Below are 16,659 nucleotides of genomic sequence, written 5' to 3' on the forward strand. Positions count from 1 at the left end.
ATAATGATATTGTTAAATTGAAGCTATTTCCTTTTTCTCTTAGAGATCGTGCTAAAACTTGGTTTTCGTCTTTGCCTAAAAATAGTATTGATTCTTGGAATAAGTGCAAAGATGCTTTATCTCTAAGTATTTTCCTCCCGCTAAGATCATCTCTCTTAGAAACGATATTATGAATTTTAATCAACTTGATCATGAACATGTTGCACAAGCTTGGGAGAGGATGAAATTAATGATACGTAATTGCCCTACACATGGTTTGAATCTATGGATGATTATACAAAGTTTTTATGCCGGATTGAATTTTGCTTCTAGAAATCTTTTAGATTCGGCCTCGGGAAGCACTTTTATGGAAATCACTTTAGGAGAAGCTACTAAACTCCTAGATAATATTATGTTTAATTATTCTCAATGGCACACTAAAGATCTACTAGTAAAAAGGTGCATGCAATTGAAGAGATTAATGTTTTGAGTGGAAAGATGGATGAACTTATGAAATTGTTTGCTAATAAGAGTGTTTCTTCTGATCCCAATGATATGCCTTTGTCTACTTTGATTGAGAATAATAATGAATCTATGGATGTGAATTTTGTTGGTAGGAACAATTTTGGTAACAACGCTTATAGAGGAAACTTTAATTCTATGCCGTTCCCTAGTAATTCCTCTAATAATTATGGTAATTCCTACAACAACTCTTATGGAATTTTTAATAAGATTCCCTCTGATTTTGAGACTACTGTTAAAGAATTTATATTTCTCAAAAGAATTTCAATGCTTTGCTTGAAGAAAAATTGCCTAAGATTGATGAGTTGGCTAGGAACATGGATAGAATTTCTCTTGATGTTGATTCTTTGAAACTTAGATCTATTCCACCTAAGCATGATATCAATGAGTCTCTCAAAGCTATGAGAATTTCCATTGATGAGTGCAAAGAAACAACCACTTGGATGCGTGCTAAAAAAGATTGCTTTGTGAAAGCATGTTCTTCTAGTTTTCATCATAATAAGGATGAAGATCTAATAGTGATTGATGTGTTTCCTATTAAATCTTTGTTTTGCAATATGAATCTTGATAATGATGGGACTGGAGATGAGTCAACTTTAGTTAAAAGGCGTCCCAATGATTCGGAGTTTTTAGATCTTGATGCAAAAATTGGTAAAAGTGGGATTGAAGAGGTCAAAACTTTACATAGCAATGAACCCACTATTTTGGATTTCAAGGAATTTAATTATGATAATTGTTCTTTAATAGATTTTATTTCCTTGTTGCAATCCGTGCTAAAGTCTCCGCATGCCAATAGTCAAAATAATGCTTTTACCAAACATATCGTTGATGCTTATGCAATCCTATGAAGAAAAGCTTGAATTAGAAGTTTCTATCCCTAGAAAACTTTATGATGAGTGGGAAACTACTATTAAAATTAAAATTAAAGATCATGAATGCTATGCTTTGTGTGATTTGGGTGCTAGTGTTTCCACAATTCCAAAAACTTTGTGTGATATGTTAGGTTTCCGTGAATTTGATGATTGTTCTTTAAAGTTGCACCTTGCGGATTCCGCAATTAAGAAACCTATGGGAAGAATTAATGATGTTATTATTGTTGCAAATAGGAATTATGTGCCCGTAGATTTCATTGTCCTTGATATAGATTGCAATCCTTCATGTCCTATTATTCTTGGTAGACCTTTCCTTAGAACGATTGGTGCAATTATTGATATGAAAGAAGGGAATATTAGATTCCAATTTCCGTTAAGGAAAGGCATGGAACACTTTCCTAGCCAGAAAATAAAATTACCTTATGAATCTATTATGAGAGCCACTTATGGATGCATGCCAAAGATGACAATACCTAGAACTTTCCTTGCCTTTATGCCTAGCTAGGGGCGTTAATGTTGGGAGGCAACCCAACTTTATTTTTGTTTATCGCTTTTTGGTTCTGTTTAGTAATAAATATTTGATCTAGCCTCTGGTTAGATGTGTTTTCATGTTTTAATTAGTGTTTGTGCCAAGTAGAACCTTTGGGAAGACTTGGGTGAAGTCTTTTTGATGTTGCTGTAAAAAACAGAAACTTTAGCACTCACGATATTAGCTACAACTTTTTACTGGAGAGTGATATTTAGTTGATTCTTTTTTCAGATAATTAATAGATAAATTCCTCACGTCCAGCAATTTATTTTAGAATTTTCGGAGTTCAAGAAGTATGCGTTTGATACAGATTACTGCAGACTGTTCTATTTTTGACAGATTCTGTTTTTCGTGTGTTGTTTGCTTATTTTGATGAATCTATGGCTAGTATCAGAGGTTATGAACCATACAGAAGTTGGAATACAGTAGGTTTAACACCAATATAAATAAATAATGAGTTGATTACAGTACCTTGAAGTGGTGTTTTATTTTCTTTCGCTAAGGAGCTCATGAGATTTTCTGTTAAGTTTTGTGTTGTGAAGATTTCAAGTTTTGGGTAAAGATTTGATGGATTATGGAACATGGAGTGGCAAGAGCCTAAGTTTATGGATGCCCAAGTCACCCCAAGGTAAAATCCAAGGACAACCAAAAGCCTAAGCTTGGGGACGCCCCGGAAGGCATCCCCTCTTTTGTCTTCGTCCATCGGTAACTTTACTTGGAGCTATATTTTTATTCACCACATGATATGTGTTCTGCTTGGAGCGTCTTGTATGGTTTGAGTCTTTGCTTTTTAGTTCACCACAATCATCCTTTCTGTACACACCTTTTGGGAGAGACACACATTAATCGGAATTTATTAGAATACTCTATGTGCTTCACTTAAATCTTTTGAGCTAAATAATTTTGCTCTAGTTCTTCACTTATATCTTCTAGAGCACGGTGGTGGTTTTATTTTATAGAAATTATTGATCTCTCATGCTTCACTTATATTATTTTGAGAGTCCTTTAGAACAGCATGGTAATTTGCTTTGGCTATAAAATTAGTCCTAATATGATAGGCATCCAAGATGGATATAATAAAAACTTTCATATAAGTGCGTTGAGTACTAAGAGAAGTTTGATAACTGATGATTGTTTTGAGATATGGAGATAGTGATATTAAAGTTGTGCTAGTTGAGTAGTTGTGAATTTGAGAAATACTAGTGTTGAAGTTTGCAAGTCCCGTAGCATGCACGTATGGAAAACGTTGTGTAACAAATTTGAAACATGAGGTGTTCTTTGATTGTCATCCTTATGAGTGGCGGTCGGGGACGAGCGATGGTGTTTTCCTACCAATCTATCCCCCTAGGAGCATGCGTGTAGTGCTTGGTTTTTGATGACTTGTATATTTTTGCAATAAGTATGTGAGTTCTATATGACTAATGTTGAGTCCATGGATTATACGCACTCTCACCCTTCCATCATTGCTAGCCTCTTTGGTACCGTGCATTGCCCTTTATCACCTTGAGAGTTGGTGCAAACTTCGCTGGTGCATCCAAACCCCGAGATACGATACGCTCTATCACACATAAACCTCCTTATATCTTCCTCAAAACAACCACCATACCTACCTATTATGGCATTTCCATAGCCATTCCGAGATATATTGCCATGCAACTTTCCACCGTTCCGTTTATGGTGACACACTTCATCATTGTCATATTGCCTTGCATGATCATGTAGTTGACATCGTATTTGTGGCAAGGTCACCATGCATAATTTTTCAGACATGTCACTCTTGTTTCATTATCCCGGTACACCGCCGGAGGCACTCATATAGAGTCATATTTTGTTCTAGTATTGACTTGTAATCATTGAGTTGTAAATAAAAAGAAGTGTGATGATCATCATTAATAGAGCATTGTCCCAAAAAAAGAAGAAAAAAGAAATGCCAAAAAAAAGGGAGGCCAAAAAAAAGGAAAAATAGAAATAAAAAGGGGACAATGCTACTATCGTTTACCACACTTGTGCTTCAAAGTAGCACCATGATCTTTATGATAGAGAGTCTCTTTTTTTGTTAGTTTCATATACTAGTGGGAATTTTTCATTATAGAACATGGCTTTTATATTCCAACAATGGGCTTCCTCAAATGCCCTAGGTCTTCGTGAGCAAGCAAGTTGGATGCACACCCACTTAGTTTCTTTTGTTGAGCTTTCATACATTTATAGCTCTAGTGCATCCGTTGCATGGCAATCCCTACTCCTTGCATTGACATCAATTGATGGGCATCTCCCTAGCCCGTTGATTAGCCGCGTCAATGTGAGACTTTCTCCTTTTTTGTCTTCTCCACACAACCCCCATCGTTATATTCTATTCCACCCATAGTGCTACATCCATGGCTCACGCTCATGTATTGTGTGAAAGTTGAAAAAAGTTTGAGATTACTAAATTATGAAACAATTGCTTGGCTTGTCATCGGGGTTGTGCATGATGAGAGCATTCTTGTGTGACGAAAATGGAGCATGACCAAACTATATGATTTTCTAGGGATGAACTTTCTGTGGCCATGTTATTTTGAGAAGACATAATTGCTTGGTTAGTATGCTTGAAGTATTATTATTTTTATGTCAATATTAAACTTTTATCATGAATCTTTCGGATCTGAACATTCATGCCACAATAAAGAAATTTACATTGAAGAATATGGTAGGTAGCAGGACCCAGTTCCGGCACCCTGCCGGAGGGGGGGGGGGTCCATCACCGGTGGCCATCTTCATCATCCCGGCACTCTCCATGACAAGGAGGGAGTAGTTCACCCTCGGGGCTGAGGGTATGTACCAGTAGCTATGTGTTTGATCTCTCTCTCTCTCTCTCTCTCTCGTGTTCTTGAGGTGGTACGATCTTGATGTATCGCGAGCTTTGCTGTTATAGTTGGATCTTATGATGTTTCTCCCCCTCTACTCTCTTGTACTGGATTGAGCTTTCCCTTTGAAGTTATCTTATCGGATGTAGTCTTTAAGGATTTGAGAACACTTGAAGTATGTCTTGCATGTGCTTATCTGTGGTGACAATGGGATATCACGTGATCTACTTGATGTATGTTTTGGTGATCAACTTGCGGATTCCATAACATTGTGAACTTATGCATAGGGGTTAGCACACGTTTTCGTCTTGACTCTCCAGTAGAAACTTTGGGGCACTCTTTGAAGTACTTTGTGTTGGTTTGAATAGATGAATCTGAGATTGTGTGATGCATATCGTATAATCATACCCATGGATACTTGAGGTGACATTGGAGTATCTAGGTGACATTAGGGTTTTGGTTGGTTTGTGTCTTAAGGTGTTAATCTAGTACAAACTCTTGAATAGATCGATCAGAAAGAATGACTTTGAGGTGGTTTCATACCCTACCATAATCTCTTCGTTTGTTCTCCGCTATTAGTGACTTTGGAGTGACTCTTTGTTGCATGTTGAGGGATAGTTATATGATCCAGTTATGTTATTATTGTTGAGAGAACTTGCACTTGTGAAAGTATGAGCCCTAGGCCTTGTTTCCTAGCATTGCAATATCGTTTACGCTCAATTTTATAACTTGCTACCTTGCTGTTTTTATTTTTTTAGATTACAGAAACCTATATCTACCATCCATATTGCACTTGTATCACCATCTCTTCGCCGAACTAGTGCACCTATACAATTTTCCATTGTATTGGGTGTGTTGGGGACGCAAGAGACTCTTTGTTATTTGGTTGCAGGGTTGCTTGAGAGAGACCATCTTCATCCTATGCCTCCCACGGACTGATAAACCTTAGGTCATCCACTTGAGGGAAATTTGCTACTGTCCTACAAACCTCTGCACTTGGAGGCCCAACAACGTCTACAAGAAGAAGGTTGCGTAGTAGACATCAAGCAGCTTGTTGCGCCGTTGCCGTGGATGTGAGTGCTTGAAGGTATATCTTTAGATCTTGCAATTGAATCTTTTAGTTTCTTGTTTTATCACTGGTTTAGTTTATAAAAGAAAACTACAAAAAAATTGGAATTGAGGGTGCCTCATATGCTTCATCTTTTTAATATCTTTCATGAAAATAAGGATTCCCATAATTGTGCTCAATTGCTAGAGGAAGAATGCATTAGAATGTTTGGCACTAAATCTTTGAACGATGAGCATGATTGCAATGTTGTTAGTATGAACTCTTAGAATATCCATAGTACTAATGATGATTGCACTAGTCATGATGAAAACATCTCTTATAAGCATGTCAATTTTGGGGGAGTGCATAGAGTTTGCAAGTACACACCAAATAGGGAAGATAGATTTTGCAAGAGGCATAAGTATTTAGAAACTAAATGGTTGCAAGAGAGGCTGGATGCTTGTGCTGAAAATTTAAAATTTCTTTGCCATCCTTGTGAACTTTGCAATCAACATGATCATTTAATACGTTGAGCCTCTGGAGGCGGCAATTCAGGCACCGACTCATGACGCTCAAACCCTGAGTAGGCGCCAGTATAGACATACTGTTGAGTACCATCGTCATCCTCATCTCGTCCATGGCGACGTCATCAGTGACTAATGGAGCCTCTTCCTTACCACGTCCGCTATCACCCAACCCGACACCCGACGCTAATTGGGTAGGTGGGGTGTTGATGTTCATACCTTGCTGAGGCTGCGTGCTCGTGGGTGTGCTCCCGGCCGCCTCCAGACGAAGCAGACTCTTTGGCCACAACAGGACCCACCCATTGCAACAATCACCAAGCCGCTGCGGGGTCTCGTCGTCATCTCCCCTAGTACCAGAGGAGGCAAATTCTCGTGGCCCGGTTTGACACTGGCTACGGAAACCTTGAAGACGTTGGGGGGATCGGCCGGCTGTAGAACAATGGTTCCATCGGCTTCATTATCGCCGCCTTCCCCACGTCCACCTTCTAGTCGCCGATGGTGTACAATATGGTGCACGGGGTTTCGTAAGCCTGCAAAGAAAAGTCTGCGTTGTGAGACATCCGAAAGGCAACGAAAACAGGAGATTATACATTTATTGAAGGGGCCGGTGTGACAGATACCGTGAGGGCATCGAGCTCAGCCAAAGACGAAGCACCACCGAGCATGTCCGGTGCGGGAGCCGGTGTGGGAGCAGGTGCGGGAGTAGGTGCAACTGTAGGTGCTGGTGCAACGCTAGTCGAGCTGCTCCCCAAGAAGTCAGCAAGGGGAAAGTCCGCTGCATTTTTTTCTGGATTTTGCCTGGTCCAATTGAAAACGGCCGGAACCAAGGATGTGGACATATCTACAACCATCTATTTGGCGGCAGCTACAGCTGTTGCGACTGTCTGAGATGATTTCTTCTCAACTGCAATCTCAACCTTCTTGTCGATGTTTTCTTCGGTTAACCTCCGTCTTTCCTTTCTCTCCTCCTTGGTCTCACTATAGTACTTCTTCCACGTGGCGCCATCTCTGACACCGTGCACGCGTCCATACGACGGTTGAGTATCCACCGGGAGTCGTTTCAATATGTTCAACGCCCGGTTGAATGGAGTGTCCCACTTGGGCCTCGCCAACGCCTCAGACGGCGATTCGCTTGCGGCCGCAATCCTGTGCTGCTCTCTCTGCAAAAGGCACAAGGATCGTTTACAAATATGACTAACGTGTAGTCGAATTGATCAAAAACTAAAATTACCAGCAGTCTGATGAACTCCGTCGTGACCGCGTTCGTCTCGAAAACCTTCTTCACTGGGTCCCAATGGTGCCGGGCCCTGAGGACGTCACGCTCCTGCGGGACGGTGAACTCCGCCAAGGGGTCTGGGATGCCCAGACTCGCGGCTTCCACGTCCTCCTTGGCCCATTTGGACCTCTTCCCACCGTAACCTCGGCTTCCGAGGTGGTGGCTCCCAATGTTCCTCTGTTGAAGCCCCTTCATGTACTTAGACTTTTTTGGCACATTCGGCCTCGCAAGCCGCCTTGAATATTTGAAACTGCTCTTCCGTCATTGTCGGATTATCCTTTACAATCTCGGAGTAGGGTTCCTTCTTGTCGGTGATCCTTGCTTTCACCCTTGTTTTCCAGGTGGCCAAAGCGTCGCTAAACTTGGTCATGGCGTGTTTGTTTATCTTCTTCATTGCCGGGTCCTTATCTAGATCTTTATAATCCTTTTCATTCCGGCCCGGGAACAAGAATATCTGGTGAAACTACTTTAGGAGGGAGGTCCTCATATTATCTATCTTCTGTAGTTTCTCATCGTTGATGGTGGCGGTTGTCCATACGATGCAGCCTATTTGATTGCCGTAGCACGCGCACGCTTCCCGGGGCGCTTTTGGCTCAAAATTGCCATCGTCCACCTCCGTGACCACCAGTCTAGTAGTCCTGAGCTTGTTATGAAGCCGTTGCCTCTTTGCTTTCGGTTCTACACTGGCTCCGCTAGTCTCGGCGCCGGTCTCAGTCTAAGCGCCGGTCTCGATGCCGGTCTCAGTCTCGGCGCCGGTCTCAGTCTCGTCGGCAAGGCTCAAAAATTCATCTGCCGCCCGGTAGACATCGTCACAATCACCAGAACCCTGTCCTTCATCGTTGCTAGCCATGTTTCCTACGATTAAATCTAGTCAATTAATTCGAGACCTAATAAAATGAATAATGACGTAAAAAAGGCCTATTGTTTTGCAGGAACGTTGACTCCTTGCCGGTGCGGCAAATCCTGGGCACTCAATATGTCCTAGTTTGTAGCACAAGTCATGCCGAAATTCACGGAAAATTTCGGCATGACCTTTGCTAAAAAGTGGACAAATCAATATCCTGAATTTTGCCAGAACGGAAATGAATCAACATTCCGGCAAAAATTGGCCACTCGGCTTCATTCCCTGGAAACATCAAAAGGCCACTTGGGCACAATCGAACCACTTCAATGTCCATTATGATCAATGAGCAAACACAATTGAGGATTTTTCATATATCATGACCACTTCAAATTTGCATCTCCTCGTGTTTGACACTTCAAGAAAATCTACACAAATCTCATGCTGTCTGAAACTCAATTCAAAAACCAAATATAGATGGAGGCAGATGTGGCCAGGGAGGCAGGGGCGTCTCTGTCAAAGCTCTAGTTAAGCATATACAATTTTTTCCTACGGCGAGGGAGGCACATGTGGCGAGGGAGGCAGGGCCTTCTCTGTCAAAGCCCTATCTAAATTCTTTTCCTAACTAAATTCTTTTCCTAACTAAATTAACCTAACTAATGTAGAGACAGAGAGAGAGAGAGAGAGGAGGGGCGGGGGCTTACAGAGGATGGCTCCGGTGGTGGCGCGGGAGGCAGTGGTGGCGAGGAAGGCAGGGGCGTCTCCGGTGACGGCGAGGGAGGCAGTTGTGGAGAGGGAGGATCCGGTGGCGTCGACTATGGCTCCGGTGGCGTTGATGAGGCCGCGCGGCTCCGGTGGCATTGGGGGCGGCTCCGGTGGGGTCGACGGCGCGCGGCTCTGGTGGCTCCGGGGGCGTCAACGTTGGCAGGAGACGGCGGCAAAGTGGGGCGACGGCGAATCGGGCAGACTGCGGCGGGGTGGGTCGAGGGATTTGGGGGAGAAGTGGTGGCCGGGGGGAAACGGTTTTTTGGTTAAGTCAAACTTAGCGGTAGCGCCTTTCGCGAAACGCGCTATAGCTAAGTTAGCTATAGAGATTTTCACAAAACACGCTACTGCTATAGCTATGTAATTTCCCTCATATTTCTTATTTCCTTTTCTGTTTCTACAGCGGGGGTCTAGGAAACGCGCTGCAGCTACATCAGCTATAGCGCCTCTTACGAACAAACGCTACTGCTACGCCTTTCTCCTTTTTTCGCTTTTTCATTTATTTTGCTCTACATTTTATTTTTTTTCCTTTCTCCTTTTTATATTTCTTTCTTTTTCATTTACTTTTCCATTTGTTTTTCATTTTATTTTATTTCCATTAGCAGTAGCGCTCTCCGCGCGAAACGCGCTGCTACTTATGTCCTAGCGGTAGCGCACTTCTCTCAAGACCGCTACTGCTATGCGTAGCCTATCGTTTTAGCAATGGGAATATTAGTAGCAGCGCTTTTTCATGTGCACGCGCTACTGCTACTATTGTATCTGTAGCGCGGTTTTCACATGCGCGCTACTGCTATTTAGCACTAGCGCCCATTTTTGACACGCGCTACTGCTAAATTTCTGTGTATAAGGTTTTCCCTAGTAGTGAGAGTGCATTGAATACTAGGAGAAGTTTGATACTTGATGATTGTTTTGAGATAAAAAGATGGTGATATTAGAGTCGTGCTAGATGAGTAATTGTGAAATTGAGAAATACTTCTATTGAAGTTTGCAAGTCCCGTAGCATGCACGTATGGTAACCGTTGTGTGATAAATTTGAAACTTGAGGTGTTCTTTGATTGTCATCCTTATGAGTGGCGGTCGGGGATGAGCGATGGTATTTTCCTACCAATCTATCCCCCTAGGAGCATGCGCGTAATGCTTGGTTTTTGATGACTTGTAGATTTTTGCAATAAGTATGTGAGTTCTTTATGACTAATGTTGAGTCCATGGATTATACGCACTCTCACCTTTCCATCATTGCTAGCCTCTTCGGTACCGTGCATTGCCCTTTCTCACCTTGAGAGTTGGTGCAAACTTCGCCGGTGCATCCAAACCCCGTGATATGATACGCTCTATCACACATAAACCTCCTTATATCTTCCTCAAAACAGCCACCATACCTACCTATTATGGCATTTCCATAGCCATTCCGAGATATATTGCCATGCAACTTTCCACCGTTTCATTTATTATGACACGCTTCATCATTGTCATATTGCCTTGCATGATCATGTAGTTGACATCGTATTTGTGGCAAAGCCATGATGCATATTATTACATACATGTCACTCTTGATTCATTGCCCATCCCAGTACACCGCCGGAGGCATTCATATAGAGTCATATTTTGATCTAGTATCGAGTTGTAATCATTGAGTTGTAAATAAATAGAAGTGTGATGATCATCATTAATAGAGCATTGTCCCAAAAAAATAAAAAAAGGAAAGTCCAAAAAAAGAGAAAATAAAAATAAAAAGGGACAATGCTACCATCCTTTTTCCACACATCCGCTTCAAAGTCGCACCATGATCTTTATGATAGAGAGTCTCTTGTTTTGTCACTTTCATATTACTAGTGGTTATTTTTCATTATAGAACTTGGCTTGTATATTCCAACAATGGGCTTCCTCAAATGCCCTAGGTCTTCGTGAGCAAGCAATTTGGATGCATACCCACTTAGTTTATTTTGTTGAGCTTTCATACATTTATAGCTCTAGTGCATCCGTTGCATGGCAATCCCTACTCCTTGCATTGGCATCAATTCATGGGCTCTCCCTAGCACGTCGATTAGCCGCGTCAATGTGAGATGTTCTCCTTTTTTGTCTTCTCCACACAACCTCCATCATTATATTCTATTCCACCCATAGTGCTATGTCCATGGCTCGCGCTCATGTATTGCGTGATAGTAGAAAAAGTTTGAGAATACTAAATTATGAAACAATTGCTTGGCTTGTCATTGGGGTTGTGCATGATGAGAGCATTTTGTGTGACAGAAATGAAGCATGGCCAAACTATATGATTTTGTACAGATGAGCTTTCTTTAACTATGTTGTTTTGATAAGACATAATTGCTTGGTTAGTATGCTTGAAGTATTAATTTTTATGTCAATATTAAACTTTTGTCTTGAATCTTATGGATCTGAATATTCTTGCCACAATAAAGAAGATTACATTGATAAATATGTTAGGTAGCATTCCACATCAAAAATTCTGCTTTTATCATTTACCTACTCGAGGACGAGCAGGAATTAATCTTGGGGATGCTTGATACGTCTCCAACGTATCTATAATTTTTGATTGTTCCTTGCTATTATATTATCCATCTAGGATGTTTTATATGCATTTATATGCTATTTTATATGATTTTTGGGACTAACCTATTAACCTAGAGCCCAGTGCCAGTTTCTGTTTTTTCCTTGTTTTTGAGTATCGCAGAAAAGGAAAACCAAATGGAGTCCAATTGAGCTGAAATTTCACGGAGATCGTTTTTGGACTAGAAGAAGCCCACGGAGCACCGGAGATGGGCCAAAAGAGTCCCGAGGCACCCACGAGATTGGGGGGCGCGCCCTACCCCCCTGGGTGCGCCCCCTACCTCGTGGCCGCCTTGGAGACCCCCTTGACATGTTCCCGACGCCAAAACCTCTTATATATACAGAAACCCCCAGAACATAACCTAGATCAGGAGTTCCGCCACCGCAAGCCTCTTTAGCCACCAAAACCCAGTCGGGACCCTGTTCCGGCAATTTGCCGGAGGGGGGTCCATCACCGGTGGCCATCTTCATCATCCCGGCACTCTCCATGACGAGGAGGGAGTAGTTCACCCTCGGGGCTGAGGGTATGTACCAGTAGCTAGGTGTTTGATCTCTCTCTCTCTTGTGTTCTTGAGGTGGTACGATCTTGATGTATCGCGAGCATTGCTATTATAGTTGGATGTTATGATGTTTCTCCCCCTCTACTCTCTTGTAATGGATTGAGTTTTCCCTTTGAAGTTATCTTATTGGATTGAGTATTTAAGGATTTGAGAACACTTGATGTATGTCTTGCATGTGCTTATCTGTGGTGACAATGGGATATCACGTGATCTACTTGATGTATGTTTTGGTGATCAACTTGCGGGTTCCACAACATTGTGAACTTATGCATAGGGGTTGGCACACGTTTTCGTCTTGACTTTGAATAGATGAATCTGAGATTGTGTGATGCATATCGTATAATCATACCCATGGATACTTGAGGTGACATTGGAGTATCTAGGTGGCATTAGGGTTTTGGTTGATTTTTTTCTTAAGGTGTTATTCTAGTACGAACTCTTGAATAGATCAATCAGAAAGAATAACTTTGAGGTGGTTTCGTACCCTACCATAATCTTTTCGTTAGTTCTCCGCTATTAGTGACTTTGGAGTGACTCTTTGTTCCATGTTGAGGGATAGTTATATGATCCAATTATGTTATTATTGTTGAGAGAACTTGCACTAGTGAAAGGATGAACCCTAGGCCTTGTTTCCTAGCACTGCAATACCGTTTACGCTCACTATTATCACTTGCTACCTTGCTGTTTTTATATTTTCAGATTACAAAAACCTATATCTACCATCCATATTGCACTTGTATCACCATCTCTTCGCCGAACTAGTGCACCTATACAATTTACCATTTTATTGGGTGTGTTGGGGACACAAGAGACTCTTTGTTATTTGGTTGCAGGGTTGCTTGAGAGAGTCCATCTTCATCCTATGCCTCCCACGGATTGATAAACCTTAGGCCATCCACTTGAGGGAAATTTGCTACTGTCCTACAAACCTCTACACTTGGAGGCCCAACAACGTCTACAAGAAGAAGGTTGCATAGTAGACATCAACGGAGTTGTGTGGGGCGTGGGCGCAGTTAATCCCCATGCCTCCACGTCTTGCCTCTTCGGCTCCGCCGCCGCAGGCGTATAAAATAAGCGGTGGGGGGTGCGGCAGAATGCACGTGCACCCCCTTCGTTCTCCATCTTCTTCCTCTTATTCCTTTCTTTCTCGCTGCTGCTGCGCTGCACCGGGCGCCACCGTAGTGCCGTTGTAGCTTGCCGTTGCTCGACTTCTCCGCGCTGCCGCGGCCTCGCCATCGCACGATCTCGCTGCGCCGCCACCAAGCAACCAAAAAGTATGGCGCGGGGCGAATGGGACGGCTCAAATGTCCACGACGGTCATCTCGAGTTGCTTCTCTTGACGCAAAGAATTCCCCACGCAGGGAACGTGGAGGTGCATCTTCCCCCCGAGAGGGAGATCTCGCCGGCACCGAAGGACGGCGAGCACATCAGCTTCAGGACCCACTTCCTCCGCAGCTTCGGCCTGCCCGCAAGCGGCTTCCTCCATTCTTTCCTCAACTGCTACCATCTCCAACCTCACCACCTCACGCCAAATTCGGTGGTGCTGCTCTCCACCTTCGTTACCTTTTGTGAAGGGTACCTCGGCGTCTTGCCCACGCTCGAGTTGTGGGGGGAGCTTTTCTACCTCAAGCTCGGCACCGCGGGCAAGGGCGAGCCGGCTCAGTGTAGGGCTTGCGTGGCCGTGCGGCACACCGGCTCCGGCATCCGCTTCCCGGCCATCACTCTACTAGAGTCGGCCAAACTCTGGTAGAAATTGTACTTCTATGTCTGGAACATCCACGAGTCGCGGGACAACGTCATCCTGCCGGCTTACATAGCCGGCCCACCACCCGAGCCTCGGAGTAACTAGGGCTTTCGGCCGAAACCACTGCCGGCTACTATCACCACCGCCCTCACCCGGCTCTAAGAGATGATGGAGTTAGAGGGCCTCAAGGCTTCGGACTTGCTGGCCACCTTCGTCGAGCGCGGGATGTTGCCTCTCCAGGCCCGGCCTCACCTGATCAACAACATGAGCGGCCGTCGAGATCTGTGCCGGATGTCCACCAAGGCACTGTCGACTGTGGAGGTGGTCTGGCATGTCAACTGCTTCTACGACTGCAAGCTTGACGAGGAGATCTGGCAGTTCGGCAAGGAGCCGGACAGTCGCACCAACCTGCCACCTCCGGTTAGTTTATGATTCTTTTTCTTCGCTTGTGCCAAGCTCTTCGTGCCGCCTGACATCCCGGCTATGGTGCAGCGCTTCCCGGGACAGGCGGCAATCGACGTGCCGGATGCAGGCTATCGGTACCTGGCGGACCGCAAGGAGAGCAATGTGTACAACCCCGAGCTGGGGGCGGCCGCGTTGGAGGAGGACGATGCCGCCGAGGGAGGCAGCAATGTGGCTCGTGGGGCCGCAGGAAGGGGCATAGGGGACGTCATCCGGGTATCGCCAGATGACGGCAAGAAGGACAACAGGCGCCGACAGGACCGGGGCTGGCTCCTCGACGGTGTGGCGGACGGGCGGGGCGTCGACTGGGGCACCCGGTACGTCAAAGCGCCTTGCCGAAGTGGGGATGTTCGGCAGCCGGCCATTCAAGAAGGCCAAGTCCACGGTCGCCGCGACCAAGCGGCAAGAAGCCGCGAAGGCGGCTGTCATCCGGAAGACCCCGAAGCCGCGTATGATGGTGTCCGCATAAGTGTTTTTGGCTGCTCTTGCTTTGATTGTTTTGTCTTGGCTTTTCTTCTCTTGCGAGTTTTCTTATTTACGCTTGCTTCTTTATTGCTGTGCAGGGCTCCCCTTTCCGTGTCACGGGCCCGTCTGCCTTAGTGATTGGGGCAGCAGGAGGCCCTGAGGATGCCCGCCGCATGGATCCGGCAGCCGCCCATCGGGAGGCGACAGAGAGGAATGCGCGGGAGGCGCAGGAGGAGCAGGACGCCGCGGTGCGATAGGAGGCTGATGCGGCGAAGGCGGAGGCGGAAGCCGTGACCAAGGCGCAGGCGGACGCCGATGCAAAGGCCGCGGAAGACTTGGTCCGCGTCGCAATTCTGGAGGCCGTCGACCCGCAGCAGCCGGAGCCGGTGGTAGTGGAGGGCCGAACGCTGATAGGAATAGCCGGAGCCGTCCAGCTGGTGCCGGAGCCGGGGACGACCGACCCTGTTGTTTGGAGGACGCTCAAGGCATGCCGGGTGCTGATGAGCAGGGTGGTGGTCAGCTCGAAGGGCCGGTGGTGCCGCCTGGCGGCACCGAGCTGGTGCCAAGCCACGCTGTGACGACGCGTGCCTCCGCGAGCTTAGACCGGGCGGCGGTGCTTTCCGCACCGAGGCCGGCGGGAGTCGGGACTACTAGCCCGCCGTCGGCTGACACTGAGGCTACCAGCTCCGCCCCTCCTGGTTGGACACTAGGGCCCGGCCCAGCCGCTCTGAACGTAGCGGTACAGGATCTCCTGGACCGTTTTAATATGCACGGAGCCACCCTTCTGCAAGCGGGGAACGAGATGGTGGCGATGCGGGCAGCCGTTCGGATATGTGCTTCGAGTTTGCTTTTTATGCTTTTTGCAATCTTCAGTGGAGGCGCGCAAGTGCACCCACTGGGTGTAGCCCCCGAGTTCCAAGCCGGCTGCTGAGTAGGCGGGTTGGAACTCTAAGGCATATTTCCGAATGTTGACGTGTCGTGCTTGCTGCAGGACTACCACAACATGCGCATGGCCGCCTTCAATGCCCAGAGCAAGACGCTTGCTGCCCGGACCCCCGAACTGCAGTAGTGCCGTGGTACATGGGCCATCTTTTAGTGGGGGCGCGCAAGCGCACCCTCCGGGTGCAGCCCTCTAGCGACTTCTTGTCTTCGTCGATGTTGATCTTTCTTTCTTGCTTTACAGAGGCTACTGCCCGACATCTGGCATGCGTGTGTGAGCTCAAGGGCCAGCTCCAGGCCAAGGAGCAGGAGCGCAGCCAGGCAGCTTTGGAGTGCAATCGGCTTGCAAAGGAGCTGGCGGACATGCAAAGAAGCATGATGCGGAGGCCCGATAGCTGAAGGATGGAGAGGCGCTCCTCTAGGCCAAGTTTGAGACTCAGTGCTCGGACTGGGCCGAGAGGGAGAAGCTGCAGTCTGATGGCTAAGGGTGACCGAGGACATGGTTGAAGGTAAATCCTTCATTAATTTGTTACTTAGCCGCCGACTGCAGCAGGAGGCCGGCTTCTAGCTTTTAGTCCTCTTTTGGACAGAGTTTCTTCCCGGTCGCCGTTTGCCTGGCCATCGAGGCGCGACGCGATCAGCGGAGGAGGACGGGCGCGGACATCCATCAAACGCGCCAAGGAATTTGGGCGAGCAGCTCTTGGCCATCAAGATGCTCCTTG

This window comes from Aegilops tauschii, chromosome 2 (assembly GCF_002575655.3).
Source record: "Aegilops tauschii subsp. strangulata cultivar AL8/78 chromosome 2, Aet v6.0, whole genome shotgun sequence".
NCBI lineage: Eukaryota > Viridiplantae > Streptophyta > Magnoliopsida > Poales > Poaceae > Aegilops > Aegilops tauschii.